Genomic DNA, 22,697 nt, shown 5'->3' with positions numbered 1-22,697 from the left:
TAGGCATGAATCTTAACTAAAAAATGAGATTCAATTTCTAAAATGATAATTACCTCACACTGCCCTTCATGTTAAAAAGGTCACCTTGCACACACACCCAGTAGAGCTGGTCTGGGAAACCACAGTTCCTGGTCCTACCTATTTTGCCACAAGGTCACAACCTGCTTCTTCTCTTTACTTAACGGTACAAGCGGAGCAAGGCATCTACTCTCATCACTATCTCCAGCATGTGCCTGCACTGCCTTTCTCAGAATCTACACTTGGGGTTCTGGTCAGCATGTTACTGTGGAATATGCCATGAAAATCAGCAGGACCCCATCTGGCTCTGCCTCCACTTATAACCTGCTGTGCAGCTGGATACCAATTTCAAAACTTTGTTTCCTCATTTATAAAATCAAGGGCTTATCATACAAGATTTTCATTTCTATTCAAATTCAACATATCCAAATATTTTAAGTGAGAGGCAATGAAAAAGGATCATTGCCTTATCTAAAGATAATGGAGTTAGAACTAGCATGAATAGAATGTATTTTCATGTTGCATCTATATTATAATATTTATTTTATTTTATATGTGGTAAATCATTATTCCAGAAAGGATTAAGAATTTTTGTTATAAGTTTACCTGACTTCTACTTAAACATAACCAACTTTTAAATTATTATTACATAGTGATGTGTTAAATGTCGTGAGTTAGACAGTTTTATAAGCACACATACCCACAGTGGTTGATAAAATTCTCATATATTGGAGGAATTACATTTCTATAATGATATTCTATTGCTTTCCTTTCTTCAACCTTAGTAATTTTGGTGCTTACAATTGAGTAATGCATGTATTTCTTAAGTCATGAAGTTATTTTAAGTGCCAAATATATACTTACAAACACAAAAGTTAATAGTCATTGTTTTGGTTGACAAGATTGAGAAAGCATAAATATCAAATTGTGCCACTCACCAAAAGAGTCAATCACCTTATGGGAAATAGAAAAAGTGAGAATGTGTGAATTTAGATCATGAAATACTATGCCTGAATGAAAACATACAAAAACAATAATACACATATTACACCAACAGACACAGAACTTATCTAAACCCGTCATATCCTGAGGACAGGCCTCGTGTTCTTTAACTAAGGACATACACAGCCCCTCTCTTGATAATTCATTCCAGGCTTACCAATTTAGGAAACACTTACATAGATAATATTCTAAAATTGTGGCTTAAATGCAGTACCTTTTCAAAGGATTTTTTCCCCCTAGGGAAGGAGATTTCTGATTCCTGCATTTGAAAGCCATTATGAACCCAAGCCTTCTCTTCTCCAGAATAAGCCCTTTTCCTTTCACATTTACTAGCCTGTTGATAAAGCCTTACTGTGCCTAGAACCTCAACCCCGCCACTTTTTTTTATAGGTCTCCAGTAGTACACAATATACTAAGTCACTGAATATTGAAATGTCACTCTCCCCTGTGTGTGTGGTACTTGCCATTTCCCTTGACTTCCCATCGTATGCATTATGAAAACTTCCACTTATGAAAGGAAAACTGCTTTGAGAATCAGAAACCAACTGCAAATTTTCAATTCTCTAAGACACAGGATACCAACACTCTCACTGTTGTGTTCCCCTCCTGCCTTCACAAAGGCAAACAGGATTTCAAAAATCTTAAGAGAAATTCTCCCCCGAAATTGAGCAGGGCTCTAAGCCACTCTCGGCAGAGAGTTTAAACCTAAATATTCCCAAGTCTAGTTGCCAAGGAGCTTCACACATGAGCATTTCAGGGAAATGTACTTAACTGCATGGAAATGATGTCATGATAACCGTCTAGAATTCCCTCTACAGATTTGAGTCCTGTGGGCTGAACAAACGCTTAAAAATATTCAACAGGTCATGTGGCCAAAACCACAGGATTCCACCTCTGTCAGCTCCCCAATTTTTTTTTTTTTTTGGAAACAGGTTCTGTCTACATTCCCAGGTTGGCCTCCAATTCATGATCCTCCTACCTCTGTCTCTGAAGTTAGCTGGGATCATAGGCTTGGGCCACTCCATCCAGCTCAGATACTCTACCCTCTTTAAAACGCTATCCAAATACAAACATCCTTCCCTTTCTGCTACAAAGGAATTATGCAAATATTTGCAAAAGCCTTTAATGTGGTTTGATTACTTTTCCCATAAATAGAAGAGGGCTGCAGGCAGTTAACCCCTCATTCTTTTTTCTTAAGCTCTCAGCATCTTGCACCACTATCTTCTCATTATATACTGTCAGAAAATAATAGAGTTGGAAGCGATCTTCAAGGTCATGCCCCCTTGGGATTGATAATTAAAGGAAGGGCCCTCTTCTGTTTCTCACTTCTTAGCATTGAAGGATTATTGGCAGATGAGCTGTGTTCCAATACAATCCAGAGGCTCCACGCTTAGACTCCTCCACAAGGAGTACTTGGGAGCACTACAGGGGACCCATAAAAGAACTTAGTTTTCACATGCTGCTGGTGAGAAAAGGGGAATGCTGCCTTTGAGCAGTTTTAAAATAACATATATTGATGCAAAGCAAATTTGTTTTATTTCAAAATGACCCAGGCTCATGTCTACTGAAGTGTCATTCAGTTTGCTTGTTTGGTTTGTGTGCGGTATGAGAGAGAGAGACAGATAGAGAGAGAAGAATAACTTAATTTGAATCATCTATACCAGCTTTTAAAGACCTATGGTTTCTTTTCTACACAAGGTGTTGTTGATGTTTGGAAAGGATAAGGACTTCAGCAAGTTTTCACCTGTGGGAGGCAATAAAAAGGACATCCAAGATGAAGAGGTCAGAAGGCCTCCCAAACCGCGTCCTCAGATGTTCCCTGCTGGTCTGTGAAGAGCGCAATTCCCTCAGGCCAATCTTGATGGCTAACAATATTGCAGTTGCTTTCAGTGACTGGAACACTAGCTTATAAAATGTATACCGTGAGGGCCATCATCACAGACAAGCAGCTTGGCCCACAGACATTTTCAGCCTTTCCCCAAGCAAACTCTGCAGCTACTCCTTTCATCAGAGAAGACTTCAAACTCACCAGTGCTGTGCAGGGAAATGGCTCCCTATGTTCCCTTCCTCTTTCTTTGTGCTTCTGTGAACAGGATTGGTTCTTGTTTAAGCTTCTGGTTTTACTGTGTTAGATTACCACAGAGAATAAAGACCAAAAAGCTCTTTCAGTACTAGAGAAATTTTTCAAATGTGAAACTGAATATTAGTTGTTTTCTCAAATTAATATACACCTGGGTACATAAACACAAGAGCAATAACGAATAGAAGAAAATTCCTGATAATTCAAACTTAAGAGCCCTCATAAATACAAAACAATTGTCTTACATACCACTGGTTTTTGGAAAAATGGAATTTTCTTCCTCAACTGAAGGATAATTTTCTGAACTGTCTATTTAGCATTTCAAAGCATGACCAAATTTTCATCTGAAAATTCTTCTTATAGTTTATTTATAATAATGTGAGAGATAACACAACATTATGAGTGGGTCGATGCTCAGGCTCTCAGAGAAGGTTTTCAAAAAGGAAAATGGCACAAAAGATCATAGGTTACAAGGTTATAAACCTCCTTTCATTCCAAGCAGAACACAATGTAATTTTAAAATTACAGAAGAGCAAGGAAAATTAATTTTTTGTAGACAATGAGCTTCTAATTAAGGGCCTTTTCTTTTGGGAATTTGGGTGGAGAGAGAAGGACTAGAGGAATGGAGAACAATCCTGCTAAAATAGCCTACTTTACAAAAAGGTCTATTAACTTATTTTACAGTGAGTGTTTTACCAGGGTAGATGACTTATCTCTGCCTCAAGTTAAAAACACGTATTGCAAGGATCTCTTGAATTTGCAAAATGAGACATCTACTTTATTTACTCAACTTAATGAAAGAAATGGCCTGACAAATCCCCAACAATAAACTCTGTTTAGAATTTTTTTTTTTACTTTTATTGTTGGTTGTTCAAAACATTACATAGTTCTTGATATATCATATTTCACACTTTGATTCAAGTGGGTTATGAACTCCCATTTTTACCCCATATACAGATTGCAGAATCACATCAGTTACACTTCCATTGATTTACTCAACTTAATGAAAGAAATGGCCTGACAAATACCCAACAATAAACTCTGTTTAGAATTTAAATGAACTCTGAATAAACAGACTACAAAAATTATCATAAAAAGCCACCACCCAGGGCTGGGGTTGTAGCTCAGTGATAGAGTGCCTAGTGCATGTGAGGCATTGGGTTCAATTCTTAACACCACATAAAAAAATAAATAAAACAAAGGTACTGTGTCCATCTACAACTGAAGCAAACAAATAAAAGAGCAGGATAAAGTTATAATTTTCCTTAAAAAAAAAAAAGCCACCTTCCAAGTGGCATTCAATCTCTGGAATGGCATGCCTGATTGTCAAGCACTCACCTCCAGGACCAAACATCCCAGTAGGGAGCCCGATCTCCCCCATTTCATTCCCTTCCAGTGGTTACAGTGACACTCAAATGTTTGTTATATGATCTCTGCAACTGATAACACCTCAAATGCACATGCAGTAGGCATAATGTTAAAGCATTTTGTTAACAAAGGCTGCTTTCATTCCCCACTTTATTCCCCACACTACACATTTATATCTGAAAGACTATTAAAAATGCCTGACTGGTCTTCATGTGTTTTCTACCATAGGATGGGATGCCATGATAGAGAATCTTTCTGCAAAAAGGTAGTAAAGGTACTCCAAAAGTGAATTTTTGTAACATCAAGAAAAGCAAAAATAATCCCAAACCAACTCTCTCAAACATTTTAAAAAATGGAAGGGAAAAAATCCATCAGAAAGTTTTATAGAAGAGTTATGCTCATATTTCCAAGTTCACTGCGCTATAATCTGATGATTATTTCAAAGGTTAAGCTTTGTAGAAAGTACCAAAATAATATGTCTGAGAAACACATTATTCCTTTCTGAGTCAATGAAATTACGAAGGAAACTTCTAGTTGTCATAAGAATTAATATTCCCTTTTCATTAATTAAAAGTATAGACAACAGAATATCATGGAGCCTGTAGAGATACAGATACAAAAATTTCCATGATATATCAAATCCTTAAAATTGACTAACAAAACATTCATTAAAAAGTAAATTTATTTCTTATAAAATGCTGACTAAAGCCATGTTACAATACTGAACAAGTATTTAAGAAGTGATTCCTTATTTTCTCATGTTATTTGAATAAATTATTTCTATGGACTTCCTTTTTAATATTTGTCAGGATTATTCAAAAACTGAAAAAGGGAAGCTAATGCTATGTATTCATAATAAAAACATATTCATCACATCTTGGTATTCATTTTTCCCTCTGTGCCAATCAAATGTGATTTAGCAAAATACTATAAGGTACAAGAACGCTGAAATACTGGATTTTTAAGCATGACAAGTTCATAATTTATTAATCAGTATTTTCTGAGACCCAGAAAGCAGTATTTGGATGCATGGTTGAATTCTCATGGCCCCGGGAACCAGTTATGCCACCACCAGACATTCAAGTGCTCACTCTTCATTTTTATTAAGATGGCTTCAAGGATGCCTCAAAACATCAACATGAATGAGGCCAAGAAAGGGGCTAGATCAGCTCCTGTAGATTAATAGTCCCCATCTGGCTGGGCTTTGGAATGCCTGCATGCCCGGCCTGGCCGACTTACAGCATTTCATTCTCTTTAGGATGGCATTGCTGACTTCTTAGCAATCATGAATAAGATAAAGTCTCTTCCTCTGAACTAACACTCTTGCTTGGTACAACTTGCTTGTGAGCTGTGAAACCAATCCTCATAACGCTGTCCTGCAGATGCTGTAGTCACTTAATGAATCCCTTGGAGCTACCATTCTAATTCAATTTAATTTCACAAACTCAATAATCCCTAAGGAAACAGATGAGGACCATAAGGAGTTGTGAACACACTACAATGTCACATCTGGCCTCTAGGAGAGCACCAGTTGTTCCTCAGGTGAAATGACCTGCTTCCTGGTTTAGAGTCACTGAGGAGCCAAGGTAGATGCCTTGAGGACCCTGGCCACAGAGGAGTGACTGAATGACACCACCAATTCTTGCTTAGTGCAGCTTACCTTGTCCCTTCCCCAAGAAGATTAAGACAGAAATTCCTGGAGGAGCTGGGGTGGGGGGATATATTTTGTGGAGCTGCAGGTTTTCTTCTGAATCAAGCTGACAGTCCCCCCAAAAGCAAACTCTCGATTCTTCATCAAGGGAGCTGAAGTGGGTTCTATTTTTTAGTAACAATGCTACTAGCAACATCACTAAAGGAAAATTATTTCCTTTCCAGACTGCATTTGTTGTCCTAGGGATATGTTATGCCCATTTTTGCTCCTTATCCCCTGGGTCTGGGATAGAGACAAAGGTAAACAAGTCCCTGTCAATACAAACAGGCTTAACTGCTGGCATGAGCAAAGTTCCTTGAAAGTCTGAAAGGTGCAACGCACCCTCCCAAAAGAGGAAGGAGACTCCACATAACAGGTATCTCAATACAAGGGAACCTAGGAGAGTGCAAGGTGGACCTAAAAGAGTTGAAGATGCTGCCCCCACAAGGACTCTCATCCAGGCAGAGCTAACAGCTGCTGAACCCAGAGCTTGTGTGTAGAATCCATACACCCAGGTTGGGGAGTGGGGACAGAGAGAGGACAGTGGGAGCCAGGAGGGAAGGAATCAATACCGGGCAACACCAACAACTGGTATCATCCACTGAGCCATATTCTTTACTTACTTGACCTTTTATACCCACCCCCAATATCCCTTCTAAGGAGGTCATTCTGTCCCTCACTGAACTGGGGCTCAGCAAGGTGAAGTAATTTACCCAAGGTCTAATATCTCTTGAGTGGTGATGCTCAAATTATCTCATGATTTTCAAATTATCCTTGGCAATGGATCTCTAAAAAAAAAAAAAAAAGAAAGAAAGAAAAAGAAAAAAAGAAAACCTCTCTTAAGTCATAAGGAATCCAAATAATCAAAAGTTGATTATATATCTGTACAACTATCTTTGAAGAAGAACCACTCCAGGCAGGTAGCCGGGTAGTAGTGGGTTGTTGAGTGAATGGAAGACGAAGTGACAGATCAAGGATGAGATTCCATTCAGAGAGGACCCTGGGCAGCTGGGTTAATTAACTAGCCTCTTGAAGGTAAAATTACAGGAAAAAAAATAAGGTTATCTCTCTTTCCCCAGGCTTAATATCAAACTCTTATGTTTGTCTAGCAGGATACAAGGCAGCTTTGGGACTGTCCCTCAATGTTCTGTGATTGCCATAGAAAGATGGATGGTATTCTCATAGCTCTGCACTTGGAGAAAAGTTAGTGGAGTCTCCAGCACAATGACTCAAGGCTGATCACCATCCTTCCCCCACTGTGTCCAAGGGGAAGTCAATGTCCACACAGAGTCCTCTCTGAACAGGAAAACAGCTCTACCCCCTTTCTGCAAGAGTCATCTTCAGAGATGGTTTGTCTGAAGGCAAGGATCTGGGGGAAAAAAACCTTTGTTGTTGTTGTTGAGGGCAAGCAAATGGATAGATCTTGCTGTACTTAACAGCACATGCTAACTGACACTACTTCTTATGACACATTTCTGATGAAGGTCTTACATAACGTGTGAACCCTTACATCAGGACAGATAAGCCCACTGGTGAGTTTCCCTTATAAATATTTCTGTAAGAAGAAAAGGTGCTAAAGGACTGACTGAAGGCTTCTTATTCAACAGGGGACCTGGAACAGCAAGGTGCTACTGCCCCAAAGACACAAAGGCCAAGACAGTTTCTATTTTTTACTTTTAAATCATAACTTAAGAGACAATTAGGAACATCGTAAGGAATATTAAGTGTTTTTATAACTTCATTTATAAATCAGGTGACTTATGAATATTAATATTTATGTATGTTTGTGAGTGTGTGTGTGTGTGTGTGTGTGTGTGTGGTGCTGGGTTGGAATCCAGGGCCTTGTGCAACTAGGCAAATGCTCTACCCCTGAGCTATACCCCCAGCCTTTAGCCTTTTAATATTATAAAAAAATACTTTGAAAAATGAAAAGACTATATTAAAAGATTAGAGAAAATGTACAGTAAATGTAGTTAATCACTTCTAATTTGACAATGTTCACACAAGGCTGATTTTCAATTTTTGCACATTAGTGTTCTGTACTACCGATGACTCTGCACTGTGTCTTTTCCTGCAGAAAAATAAGAACGAGGATGTGAGGCTCCCTAAGGATCCAACATCACATATGGAATGGGCTGAGAGGGTTCCCAAATGGAGAGGTTAAACTCAACCTCCAATAACAAGTTTCTTTTCAATTTTAATGAACTCAAATACATTCAAAATAAAAGCTACTACGGTAATTCTCAGAGATTCAAACCTTTCTCTTTTAAATAAGAAACTTCCCCCTATACTGTCCTGCAAAATAAATACTCTGGAAAGCTGAAGCTTCTATTCATGATTTAAAAAAAAAAAAAACATCTATCATGAAACAGTACGCAAACTAGTAATAAACTTGCAAATGCTTTAAAAAATACCAAGACCTACTAAATTGGAAGGCGGCAGTGGAGCCGCAAATGGCATGATAATGAAATTGACCTTCAGATGTGCTATATAACCAATGTGAAGGTATGACTCCTGCATCTATTCTGTCCTACTAGTATCAACAGCTGTGAACATCAAGAACAGATTTTCAGTAATTTTTAATCTCATTTTATCCCAAAGTTTGAAGGCTATACTACATCAGGATTACATTGATGTATTAAGTTGGAGAAACAAAGATGAACCCAAATCTTCAAAAAGGGCTCAGGAAAAACCAAGCACAAACAAAGCTTGATCGCTCATAACATGTGCCCTCCATCAAGGACATCACCCCTGGCTTTCCTCCCATCTTCAGGGCTGCTACTTCTTAGTACATTTCTCTAGACTCCCTGAAATGTGGAAAGCCCCCGTACCTGTTCCTAAGCCACCTTCCTTGTTTCTCTCTGTATCGTAATTGTCAACGTGATACTAATGACTCCAATTTATGTCTCCATTCCAATCGTCTCATCTGAGCTCCTAACCCATCTCACCAAGCATGGACTTACCTTTTCCTCAGAGATGTCTCACAGGCATCTCAAACCCAGTGTGTGCAAACTGAACTCATTCACCAAGCACAGGAAAAAAGGCTTCCTCATCTGCATAAATGCTACTGTCATCCATCTACTTGCTCATGCTCAAATCTTGGAGCCTTGGGGACCACAATTTCCTGTGGGCTATCAGTTAACATGGCCTGCTGATGCTGCCTTCAAAACCTCTCTTGACTCTGGCCATGTCACTCCAACATCATGGCCACCACCCAGCATCAGGCCCTGTTATCTCTTCCCTCATGCAGTCTTGCCTCCCCCAACTGCCACCACAAATTCACCAAAGTGCTCAATCTCACCTTATATCAGTATCAATCTTCCTTTCAAAAAGCCTTATGCTTCTCTTAGGATCAAGCATCAGATGTTACTGGTTCTCACAGCACTATATGATGGAAACCTAACCTCCTCCTATCCTCTGTCCTCCTCTCATTGGGATCCAGCAACAGGACAGTCTTTCTGTTTCTCAAAGATACCAAACTCCTCCTCCCCCAGCCTTCCTGCACAGGACTTTCATCTGGCTCTTATCTTCTCCAAACTAGCTCCTCTCTTGTCTCTAGTCCCATCTTAGATGTTTGATGGAGAGTATTCTTCAGCCATCTTTGTGGCACTAATCACATGTACAATTACATCATTATTGATGGTGTAATTTTTTTCTGACCCCCTCACTCCCAGATTATAAACTCCAGGGCCACCAAATTCCGAATTCCCATGCACAATTAGTACCTGGAAACATGGGAGGTCTTCACGAGTACCTGAGACCAAATGAATACTGGATTTAATGGAGCTTTTTGGAGATTCTCAAGGTCTTTAATCCCGAAAGCCCAGTTCTTATTAAGTAGATCATCTCAATCCAAATTTCACAGCTTTGCTTTTCCTCAGCACGCGTCTATCACCTACATTCTTCGAGAGACATAACTGGGAGGAGAAAGGCCTGGAGTTTAATCTTGTACTGGACTTGGTAAATGGACTTTAGAAAAGTGAACTGCTTCCCTGGACCTCAGATTTTTCACTCTTGTCTGAAAAATTCCCTTCCCGGCCCTCACATTCTGATTCTGTGAATGCATACCATTTTCAACCCACAACCAAGTTTTGTTTGCCTCTGAAGCAAAACATCTCCCATTTGGCTATGGAATCCTCAGGGCTGTTCTTGTTTTGAGGTTTTTATCAAGGTCACTTTCATTTGAACACATGATGTCTAAGAACCTTGGGTTTGAGTTCAGGCCCATCAAGCAGGGCCTACTGCTGATAGGTACAGGCACCTGGGCTCTTGCTCACTGCGTGTTTCTTCCTGGGACTAATGCTGAATGTGAGGATGAGGCTAAGTGAAGCCCACACTGTAGGTTAAAATTTCAGCAAAAGCTTCCCAGGTTATTCAGAGTAAAGTCCAAAGTTCCCTCATAGCCCTAGTGCTCTCTGTAAGTCCTTACACTGTTCTAATCACACTGGCTGTTCAAGCATTCTAAGCCCATGACCACCTCACATTTGGCCTCCTCAGCGCCTTTGTGCTTCCTGCTTTCCCTGACTGGCACATTCCTGAGTCAGTCTGATGATTTCCTCCCTCACTTCATTCAGGTCTCAGCTCCATGTCAGACCTTATGAGAGGGCTCTTCTTTGTCCACGCCTTGCAATCTCCATCCCAATTGCTTTCTGCCCTTGAGTCCTGCTTTACTTTTCTTCTTATTGTCACAACAAATAATACGTGTACTATCTGTCTTCTCTAACTGGAATGTAAGGGTCAGAAAGACAGGAAATTTGTTGTTCCCTCTGACATTTCCAGGGACTAAAAGAGTACATGGTAAATACTCAGAAAATATTTACAAAATGAATAAAGGAAGATAATAATAACGATCAAGAGGAAGCAAGGTTAAGACTCTTCCAACCCAAAGTTGCAGGAGCCTTTGAAGCTCAGGGCAAGGTGGAGCCAATGAGGACTTGGAGGAGCAACTTAGGTTGTTGTATGCCAAGGCAGGAGAGCCAAGATGCAGCCCTGCATTCAGGAAATGGAAGAAGGGCAGGCTGCGTTAATGAGGCTGCAGGTAGGGGTGAATCCCTGGGGCCTGCCAAACAAGCCAGCAGCTGGGTCTCCTGCCAAATGAGCAGACGAGTCTCTGGCAGCTGTGGAAGAGAACAGGGAATCCCCAGGGCAGTATCTGTAGACATGAGAATCAGGGCACAGGTGGCCTTGTTACCTGGAGATGGATGGCATGTGCTGAGGTTTTCATCTGTCTTCTTTATAACCTGCCTCTTAAAATCATTTAGCCAAATTCCAAAATTAAGGCATCTGTGAACTACTTGACAATTGCACTATCACACCTCTTCTCCAAATTTAGACTCAGGGAGTCCCCTGTATCATCTTATTTTAAGACTCTTGCAGAAAGTACCTAGTCTTACCCAGTGGCTCTCTAGCCCATGAGTCCTTGAGAGAAGTCTGTTAGGCTCTAGCACCAAACACAGTGGCAGGCACTTAGAATGCTCTCAATGAGCATCTGATGACTCAACCAGTATATTGTGAAACAGATCTCCTGAAGAAGATTGAGCTAAATTTTCATTAATAAGCCTCATTGATTATGTGCTATTATCATCTTATATTCCATTGTGCCAGTGTTGGCAGAAATCTTCTGAACAGAGGTCAGTTCCAGGCTTGAGAGACTCACAAAATACATAAGGAACTTGCACAAGTCAAGTAAGGTATGATATAACCACATGATGCTAATGAAACTTTTACCTAAAATGTGGACTTTGTGGAGATTTCTACCTACACTGGGAGAACAAAAGGTATGTGGGAAGATGATTGTATTATATTTTTATTTTCAATATTTCATCTTTCAACATTTGAATATAATTTTAAATTACTATTAATATTCAAAGTATAGTTAACATACTATTTTTTTTCCTAAGAAAGAGTTGGTCTTGTTATAAAAAAATCCTGTGCCTTAAATGCAATTTTATATACTAGAATTTTTTTTCCCCGTCACAACATAAAATATTTTATATAATTAATTCCGAAAATGTTTGCCAAATGCATAAAATACACAAGTCACTATGACAAGCACAGTTTAAAATTATAAGCTTCACATCACAAAAAGCATTCTAGTGGACTTACTAAGATATGCATATTCATTGAAATTTATATTTACTTAAATTCATGTATATTAAGTATGTTTGTCATTTATTAATATTTATATATTTGTATTTAATATTTTGTTTATACTAAAACTCCTTTGAAGGTGGGCATACTAAACATGAAATGTCTTTAGCCAAAGAGTGATATATGGCACATCTTGAGCATATCTACATATCTCCCATCTGCAATATCCACAATCATATTAAGATATCACTTTATTCTTGACTTCAACCTCTATTTTAACACATGGCTTCAAACATCATGCTCCAAAAGCCCAGCCTTCTAATGGCTCCCAGGGCACTGTGTACAGTCCACCCTAATCCCTCCCTGCTCAAATGTGTGAGGTGGGCTCCTTATTGACTCTCAGGTCTCAGCTCAAATGCCCCAGAGGTCTTCTCTGACCATCTGCTTTGCTTGTTTGTATTTTTACTATTCATCTTCCCCATCTAGAATGCACACTTTTACTCAGATCATCACCCAATCCCCAACTGCCAGCACACAATATTTATTGAATCATTTGTTAATTAACAAACTTCCTACCAAGCTTGAGTTCGCTATTTTATGCATTTTATCAGAAATTCACATATCAGTAAGCAAACAATAAATATACAGGACATGCTTTCCCACACAGTGTTCTACATTTTCACTGTGTAAGAGGAGTCTCCTACTTGACAAAGTGGGTCATAACTATAATTTAACAGCATCTGCAGCAGCATCTTCCTAAGTAACTATTTGCTGAGCAAATGAATAAAAATAATTTTATCCAAAATTATTGACTGAGACTGATAAAAGAAAATAATGTTGTAATATTTTTCTTAAACTTTTAAAAGAAAACAAAAATATTTTTTATTTCAGAATTGTGAATTGTGAATGATTTTTGTAGAAATATGGTAATGACAGAAAAGTTGAAATTGTCACCCAAGTGATCCTGCAGTAAGTTTAAAAGTTCCATTGTAGTCGTAGTCGCATACAATGAGATAATGAAAACCCTACAGAAGTTTAAGGATTATCCTTAAATTTAAGGATTAAGTTTAAGGATTAAACTTAAGTTTAAGGATTATAATAATTATATAATCCTTAAGTTTAAGGATTATCCTTAAACTTCTTGTGAAATAAATCAATGCATCTATATGAAAACTCAACACCATGATGTGGTTCACTTTTCTTTGGAAAGCAATCACATTAGCAAGTTCAAAACTTGGCATCTTTTTGTTTTGTTTTGTTTTGCAGACTCAGTGACCAAATGAGCAGAAGTTCTCTAGGAGAAAATCTCAAGTTATCTTTATAGTCTACTTCCCAGGACAACCTGGGCCTGGGTTACCAATGGGGATTGAACCAGGAACAAAACCAATAGGGACCTGTCCTCACTTGTGTTACAGAGACAGGGGACACTCCAGGGCCATGAGCACAAGTCAGGCTACAGTCAGATCACTCCATGACCCCAGGACCTCAGCACCAAGGCTGTAGAGGCAGGGCTGTTGGAAGCCTGGGCTCTGCAACATGGGGCCATGGTCTCCCAGTCCCTCTACTCCAAGTCATTCCACACTATGACCTGAGGAGTCCCCTCACAGGAGGCACATAGAGTTGGCTTTCAAAAAAATATCATTCATAACTTAATTTTCTTTCTGTAATGGCCCCTCTCTGCATGCTCAGGAATACTTCTAAATAAATTTGAAAACTGAAGTGAGTGGCTCATTGTATTTTGGAATGTACCAATCTACATTCTAAAAGAGAGTTCTGGGTAACAAAGAGACACAATCATCAGTTAGCATAAACTAGTATTCATTTTGACATGGTAGCTTTTCTATTTAAAAACAACAAATAAGTAAAAATCAATCTAGTGAGGGCCTGGTGAGGGAGGGGTATTTCCATATTCTGTCAATCCCAGTTTCACTTTTTCTGAAAATCAACTTGGCATTGAGTATCTTAAGTTTGGAAACATTCATGTCCTTAAACCCAAGAATTACCTTTCCATGGATCTTGCTTAAAGAAATAATCTGATAAAATTCATAAAATAGTATAAAGGTAAATGTGTAAGCTTTATCCCCCCATAAAAAAGTAACCTGAAATTTGGACAAAAATTTCATCAAAGTGTCATTTATATACCAAATATTTCTAAATAGTCTAAAGGTCCATTTTTAAGGAAACAGTTGATAAATTATCACACACACACACAAACACACACACACACACACAATCCAATACTCTACAACATTAAAAAAGTTGCCTAGAAGTTTAGGACACAAGGTTAAGCTAACAGAGCAAGTTGTAATACCAACTGTGAAAAAAAATCATTAAAAAATAGGAAGAAGAAATGCCAAAATGTTAGGAGTACCTTTGGGTCATAGAATTATAGGTAAATTTTCTCCCTGGATTTTTAATATTTAATACATTTTTCAAAGTTTTTATGGGAAGTGTGTATTGCTTCTATGATTATAAATAATGCCATCTCTTCAGCAATGCTAATATATTACAAATACTTGCACATATATGTTCACTGAGCCAATCTGACTCACGTTGCCAAGGGAGCCAAAATTTGTGTCTCTCCTCTGCCAACATCAGCTTAGAGAAAATACTGAAATTCTTTGGATTCATCCCACATTTCAGCCCAAAGATGCTGATTCCCAAAAGGAAAATATTTTCTTTTCAGCACCTCTGTTATTAGTTCACTGTTTCCAGAAGAGCTTGCATTGTTTTTGTTTCATCAGACTCCAAAATTCTTTTCATCTCTACCAGCTTTACTCACGGTATTGCAATCATTTGTTTACATCTGGCTCTCTTATTAGATTATGAGATTCAATTCTTAAGTTATTAAATTATAAAACAGAATCCCTGATCTCAAGGATCTCACAATCCAATGAGAACAAAAACATGAATATTATCTGAACCTCAGAAGGGCCAAACATCCCCCATTCAGGTTATCGTGAGTGACTACTGCTGCTTTACCCGCCCCCATCAGGAGGCCCTCTAGTTTTGCCTCCCTCTGTATCAGCTATATTAAGATACAGAATCATAGGATTAACTGCTTCAATCCAGAGCAATGCCCTCTCCCAAATCACCCAACACAAGCCCAAATCCTACCAGAAATTTCTCACTCTCTCCTGCTGAGACACAGTACATTCTCCCTCTCTGTAAGAAGTATCATGCATATGCTCAACAGGTGAGTTTCTGCTGGTCTCAGGGTGGAGGGCGATAAGTTCTTAGTCCTTCCCAGAATGCTCTCTGCCCCTCTCTGCCCATGCATATTCATCAGCACTCACCTCCAGTTGGCTTCTTCACGTTAAAAGGGCACTATAACACTTATGTTCAGCTGCTGCTATTAATTTTGTATTTCACCACACTAGCTGACACTGCACTCCTGGTTGCTCTCTGATTCTTTCAACTCTAAAATTACATTTTTTCCATTGCATTAAGTTTTATGCATGGTTGTCTTACTTCCCCAAATAGGCTGTAAGATTCTCACAAATATATCTATTGTCATAGACATTCTCATTACCCTTCCTCTTTTGTACATGCGCATGTGCTTGTGTGTGTGTGTGTGTGTCATTCAATTCTTGAATTATTAAATTATAAGACAGAATCCCTGATCTCAAGGATCTCACAATCCAATGGGAACAAAATAGTCTTCTGTATATTTGATTGTACATCTGAGCAGATACAAACTTCCCTTTGCATTTGTTGGTGCATGACATGTGGTTCATATTCCATCAGTAAACCTTTTCATTTAGAGCAGCTTCAGATATATATATACCTTTGAAACTTAAGTGTGTCCCACATACCTAATGCATTCAGCACGTGCTGGTCTCTCCCTCCTCCCCACCTCCTTCTTATCTTTCATATTTCAGGACAATGTATAAGTATCAAGGTAACTTCAGGCCATAGCAGTTGGCAGAAGTTCCTTTTAAACTGAAGTCGGTGACTAAAATTAAGCTTTCCAAACATCTGACTTGCTGACGTGTCTACCCTGCATAATGATAGAGATCCTGCATGGACGGGCAAAAGCCTACTATACTAGATCATTAAGTTTCTGCCAAAGCTGAGTGCAATCCTGCTGGACAAGTCTCTTCAGATGGTCTTCTCTCATCCTGCACTCACAGGTCTTAACACTTAGATCACTGCTTTCTTTCACAACAAGATACCCCTGCTGATTTCCCCATTGCTACACTCAGACTTGAAATTGACCTTGCCCTGCTAGGGCTAGGATGCCACCCTGACGATTCAGGATGAATTCTAGATTCAGATAGACCATGGATTCTGTGCCAGCTCTTTTACATTCTGATCTGGCTCCAGGAACTCAGGCAAGCAAGTTAATCTCTCTGAGCCTTCATTTCCTTGCTCAAAAAGGGGAGGGGGCATGATATTTACCTTTCCAGGACTGTAATGAAGATTTAGTGAGATCATATATCTAAAGCACATGGTAGATGCTTTACATATGTTAGCTCTTCTTTTTCACAGTGCCTGATAACGAATAGAATCCAGTCTCCCTCAGAGAAGCTGCACATTCCACATTCTTATTGACTTATCCCAGGAAGGACATTTAAAGCCAGAGCAGATGGCAGAGCTCCTGTTCTCAGATCAAAAATCAAAAGTCAGTTGTTCTATTGATCTGCCCACCTGCTCAACTTCCTGATACTGCCCCCAATCCCTTTCCTTGCTATACCCCAACCCCCAAACCAAGAATCTATGTGATATTCTTTGCTAAGGTTTTACCTTGGCACCCTTGTCCATCTTTTCTCTGAACATGGACACTCTGCACTTTCACTCTAATAACCTGTATTCTACGACTTATGTCTTCCCTGTACTCTGGAAGCCTGATTTGCACAATAGAAGGCTTTTTGAGTCCATTATCTAGTTTGGATACAGTGGGTTTGAGAGATGGTATTCCATAGTGGTTACATACCAGGGTATGGCATCAAAATTCCAGGTTTTGAATTCCAGACTTACTACTTAATAATAACATAATCTTGAGTAAACCTACCTCCCCTAACTTTTAATTTGCTTACTTTAGAGGGATGTTATGAAGTTTAAATAATACAATGAGTTCAAAGCATACAACACAGGATCTGCCATACCAGGTAGGTCCTCAATAAAAGTCAGTTCTACACGTGCCTCTAGGACTCAGAGTGACCACTGGCTGCCTTTCTACACAATCCAGTTGATGTTTACCTATCTACCACCATGCACAACCATTTCACCTACTGTCCCAGCCTGTCTTCCTAGTCTGGTCCCTTCTGACCCATTCCATTCCACAAATGCTTCTATTAACACAGATACTTCTTCATCCTGACTTATAACCTCACCAGAAATTCATAATGCTGCTCACACACAGTTTCCATCAATACTCTAAGTAGGGACCCAATATCTTATCTTAAGTACAAACCCTAAGTTGTGCCAGCTGCTCCCCATTAGCACATCTCCAACAAACCCAATGAACTGCATAAATAATATTTCTGGATTCATCACATCACTTCCATGTTTGAGTTTTCCCTGGTCTACAATGCCCAAAGCAAAGGTCCTCAATCTCATAATGACCAGATGTGCAGCTTCTGAAAATGAAATCCCTAGTCTGGAAGTAAAGCACAGGGATTTGCTAATAGTACACTGATATGGATAAATTGGGGACTCCTTGTTCAATATTATTCTGGAAATCACACTTCTTTTAACACGCCTAGGCAGGAGGGAATTATTTCATCACTGAATATCACCTTGGTTAGGAGGAAGGTCCCACTATTGGAACTTGAACAGCTTTGGGTACCTGAGTTGCCTCCATGGGCAAACTCCACATCTTTGTGTAAGAAGAGAAATTATCAACAGTAAGAGATATGTTTCTTTTAATTGGCAGCATCATTTTCTTGAGAGAATCACATTTCTATGTGATCTCAATAGAATTGTCCCTCATGGACCAGCCTCCTCCTCCCAATCTGGCGACTACCAGAACCACATATACACAAAGTTGGGCACAAGATTTAGTCTGAGATTATCATAGAAGCAAATCTCTGCTGGACATAGAGACTGATGCCATAACCACAAAGCAAGGCCACTCAGAATCCTTCCAAAAGAATCACACAAACAGAATCTGGAAGAGACAGGATCTTTCTTTCTTATGGACCCCAACCCAAGAGTGGAGTCTTGTAACTTCCAACAGTGATCTTTCTCTGTACATACAAAGAGGGTCGATCCAGAGAGAAGTGGAGCTAAGAAATGAGAAAGGGAAGAAATAACCCTGACAAGACATGTGAATTTCTGGTTCCAGCTGTGACTAAAACAAGGTCCACTTTTGGACTTTCCATTCATGTCTGTCAATAAATCCTTTTTGTTTAACCTAGTTAGATGTAGTTTCTTTGTGCACATAATTAAATGAATCCTGACGAATTCCCTCCCACAAAAACACAGGGTAGTGTGGTGGTACGGGGCGGGGGATTCTTGACACAATTGGTGTTCAGGACAGAGTGAGAAGGTACTGCAGAGGAAATGTATGGATCCACAATTGGCTACACTCTTATGTTTTCTGCATAATTTCACCTTTGGGGACAAAGTTTCCAAAGCACAACTTGCTACTAGAATACTCCCCACTAATTAACACAAGAATCCTCACCTTTATTGAAGTTATGGATATTTACTTTTTCCAGTGGTACTCAAAGCTCTTGAACTAGTCTTATCAATTACTCTGTGATAGACATATTCCCAGAAATCTGCTAGGGAAGGGGAAGGAAATGAGGTGGGGGGAAGCGAAAATTGGAGCAATCAGAATGAACATATATGCTGTGAACTTAAGGTCCTTCTGGGCATCTTAGTCTCATAATTGGAGATTCTTGTCTTTGAGAATGTAAGCTAAATTTTGACTCAGAAATTCAACCTCCACAGAAATCTGACACCAACCGTATCCTTCTCTCCTGTTTATTCAGGGTTTCTGAAGTGTGCATTAGCTTCTGCTATCTCTATAAACCCTGCAGAAAGGCAATGGCTCATACTGATGCAAACTTGCTTTGCAGTACTAGTCTTGGTTTCATCACCTTTCTGCTCTAATTACCTCGGAGGGTTGCTATGAAAATCAATTGCCATTATTTGTAAAGACTCATCAAAAACCATCAAGTACCAAGTGAAAATTGGTATTTATTATTTTATTCTGTATTGTCAACTCAGATAATGAATGATGGGCCAGATGCCTTAGGCTAGATCGCCTTTATTACCTATCATCACAGCCATTATCCATGCCTTCCAACCAGCACATCCTCCAACCTGCCTCCCTCCAACTGTAAAGTCACCCCCACACACACACATTCTGATTTCTCCCTGCCTTTAATTCCATCAGAATTCATCATGCAGTATTTTAAAAGAATGTAAAGGTCACCAGTCCAAAGTACTTTTTCTTCCACAAAGGTCAAGGAACTTTTACTGGGACATGTAATCAGTAGCTCAGTCAAGATGACAGCTCCCCATTCCTTGCCCTTCGCAAAACACCATACTGTTCCCTGGTCCGCAGCAGCTCCCTGGTGCTCACAGACACCCTTGTTCTGCTAGGTGACCTGTGGCATATTGACCATACCTGTCACCACCAGCCCAGAACCTACCATCAGAGTGTTTGTTAGCTAGCATGGCACCCCAGCAAAGCCCCTTTGATGTTTTCTGAGTGTTGGGGCACATTTCGGATCTCAGCAAACAAAAAATATTTTAAGTACAGAAACAAGTGGATAAACTTAATAAAACTGCAAATCACATATTCCTCAGTAAAATGAAAGGTCGATCTCATTGCAGGTTTATTTTTCTGTCACTACACAAGTTCTTTTTCCCAATATATTTTGCTTAGAGTGAGTAACTGTTCACGAAATTTATTTTTAAACTGTATCCTCTTTTACATTTTGCATTGCTTGATAAATAATGTGAAAATGTATTACTTGCTATGAGGACTTAATATTATCTTTTTTGCTTAAGATATAAAAAGGTGATTTTTTGCTTCTATCTTTGTCCTTATCAGTTTCTATAGGTAAAATACAAATTTCTTTTTTCCTTATGCTAAGATTTCCCCTGGGAATGAGAGAGTTTAACCAATCAATTGAAATTCATTTACCTTATATGTTAGTAGTCATCTTTCTCTGTCCAATGAGCTATTGTCAAAATCCTGAGACTAAACAAGTCCAAATATAGCCATGTAACTCTTGAAGCATTCAAAACTTCTCTAAAAATTCTTCCAAATTGAAATGACAAGTGCACCCACCCCCTTTTATGGTGATCCTGCCTGATCTTTTAAATCTTTCTGATTTCAGGTATATTTTAGATACTCTGCACTTACCTAGACCTGCATCAGAGGCAACAGGTAAAGCCTTCTCTGTCCCAACTGCTTGAAAATTGCATACAGAGACTTTATACATATCAATTTCCTCTTTAGTGAAGGCTTTCCCAGACTAGATACAAAGACAATGAAGATAATTATATAACCAAAAATACAAATTATAACTAAATTATCTCATGATTTTAAGCTATGTAGCAGGACTTGGAAGGACTGGAGGAAAAGGGAGAGGGGAATCATGAACTAAAAAGGATTTCCATGCATATATGAGTTTGTCAGGATGAACCCAATTACTATATATAACTATAAATCTCTAATTAAAAGAATGAAAAATTCTCCTCACTTCATTTCACATTTTTAAAAGTAAAACACCCATAACATAAAATTGCTAAAATATTGAACTATAGTTTCCACTTAACGGAAGCATTATTTTCTGTTTAGAAGAACTCCTATTTCTCACTTGAGTTGTCGAAAAGCATGAAACTACTACCAGATGCTTGGTATGGGTAAACAGTAGTGGAAAAATGAAGCAAAGTTTTAAAAGTTTCAAAATTTAGCCTACTTTTCACAAAATGGTATTATTTTCTAGTATCAGCACCTGAATAACAAACTGAAGGACATTTTATGTGTTTTCACAATGCAAAAAATGACAAACCATTAAAGAAAACAGCACTCACGGGCATTGTTAACATTTATGCAAAAAATACTACAGAAAGTGAACTTATGAACTTTTTGCAAAACCAAAAAGTTAAATATACTTACTGACAAACAATATCTGTAGATTTCTGAAATATTATCCACAACTACTTCTGAACGTTTTCAGAAGAAATGACAAGGTAATACCAACATTTTAAATACACCACACTAAGGTGTAGAGGAGCACATTCCAATTATATATATATATATATATATATATATATGTGTGTGTGTGTGTGTGTGTGTGTGTGTGTGTATGCACCTGTCTTTCTTTCTGACATTACCAATGCCTGCTACTGAACAATGAACTATCATTATTACACACACACACACACACACACACACACACACACACTTCTCTAAATCAAAGTGCAGCAAATACTAACAGAGAGATTTCGACCACACAATGTGAAGTGTTGGCTTGAACAATTAATTATCCCAAAAGAATGATTAATGAAGCAAATCTTGCAAACCTTTTCTCTTAAGGACAGACTTTACAGGGGGAAAAAAAACAGTAATGCTGAATTTTGCAAATAATTGCTTTCACCTCTCCATTTTTGCCTATGTAGGTACAACCACACAGAGATACTGCTTTAGGAACCCCTGCCCATACTTTGTTCTGCCATATATTAACGACATGGACATCTTTACAGAGAATGCTGACTCCCTGGAACCGAAACAAAGGAGGGTGTAGCTTGGAGAAACCTGGCCAGGCGCACCAGGGCTCCGGGTTTTTGGAGGCTGCCCCGTGAGGCTTTTCTTGCGCTCTGGGGACTTAGGAGTCCCGAACGGATGTCGGACTTGGTTTATTTCCCAAACTTCAGGCGTCAGTGTTTATCCTAACTCTGGAGGCTGAGGCGGAGGGGAGGAGAGGAGGCTGAAGAAGCGTGCCGTCAGCCACAGGGCTTGCCCACCTACCTCCCCACGCCCAGCAGCACTCTTTCCTGTCCCCTCACCTGTCGTGAGCGCAGAGCTTCGGTGTCCAGTGACCTCTTGGTTTTCGCTCCGCGAGCTGTCCCGACGGCGGGTGCCTCCGGAGGCAGAGAAGGAGGCGGCGGGGTAGGGGGCGTCAGCAGGAATCCTGGCAGCCACTAGCAGCCGCGGTCTCCCTACCCATCCTGGCGGGGCTCGGGCAGCGGACGCGGCGCGGTCACCGGGGGCGGATGAGTCAGGCGAGGGGGCGGGCGGAGGGGGTGCAGGCGCTCCTACCCCCGCGCCTGGGTGACGCCGGAGGCCTCGGACCCGGGGGCGCGCCGCTGCTTGTGCCCGCCCGGTGCTGCGGGGTCGCCTGCCGCCGCCATCGGGCGCTCAGAGTCCAAGCGTTCCTGCCCTCCGAGGGCGCGGGCACCGAGGGCACGGGCACCCAGGGCAGCGAGCGAGGCAGGGGCAAGGGACCACTGCTCAGGCGTTGACGCCGCTTCCAAGAAAGA

General features: G+C 39.8%; 1 protein-coding gene across 4 annotated transcripts in view; it reads right to left on the bottom strand.

Moving 5' to 3' along the window:
* The window catches only part of TMEM200A (transmembrane protein 200A), a 72,147-nt gene extending 49,789 nt beyond the window's left edge, over positions 1-22,358 (bottom strand). For 3 of the 4 annotated variants that reach the window (XM_081295859.1, XM_081295861.1, XM_081295860.1), the window contains exon 1: positions 22,224-22,294. The gene's annotated coding sequence lies outside the window, so the exon portion shown is untranslated. Of the gene's footprint in view, positions 1-22,223 lie in introns of all 4 variants that reach the window. The other variant, XM_081295858.1, reaches the window with a different exon arrangement.
* Between the last annotated feature and the right edge of the window lie 339 nt (positions 22,359-22,697).

This window comes from Spermophilus citellus, assembly GCF_964194105.1.
Source record: "Spermophilus citellus genome assembly, chromosome: 5".
Lineage (NCBI taxonomy): Eukaryota > Metazoa > Chordata > Mammalia > Rodentia > Sciuridae > Spermophilus > Spermophilus citellus.
This window is presented reverse-complemented; position numbering and strand designations above follow the sequence as displayed.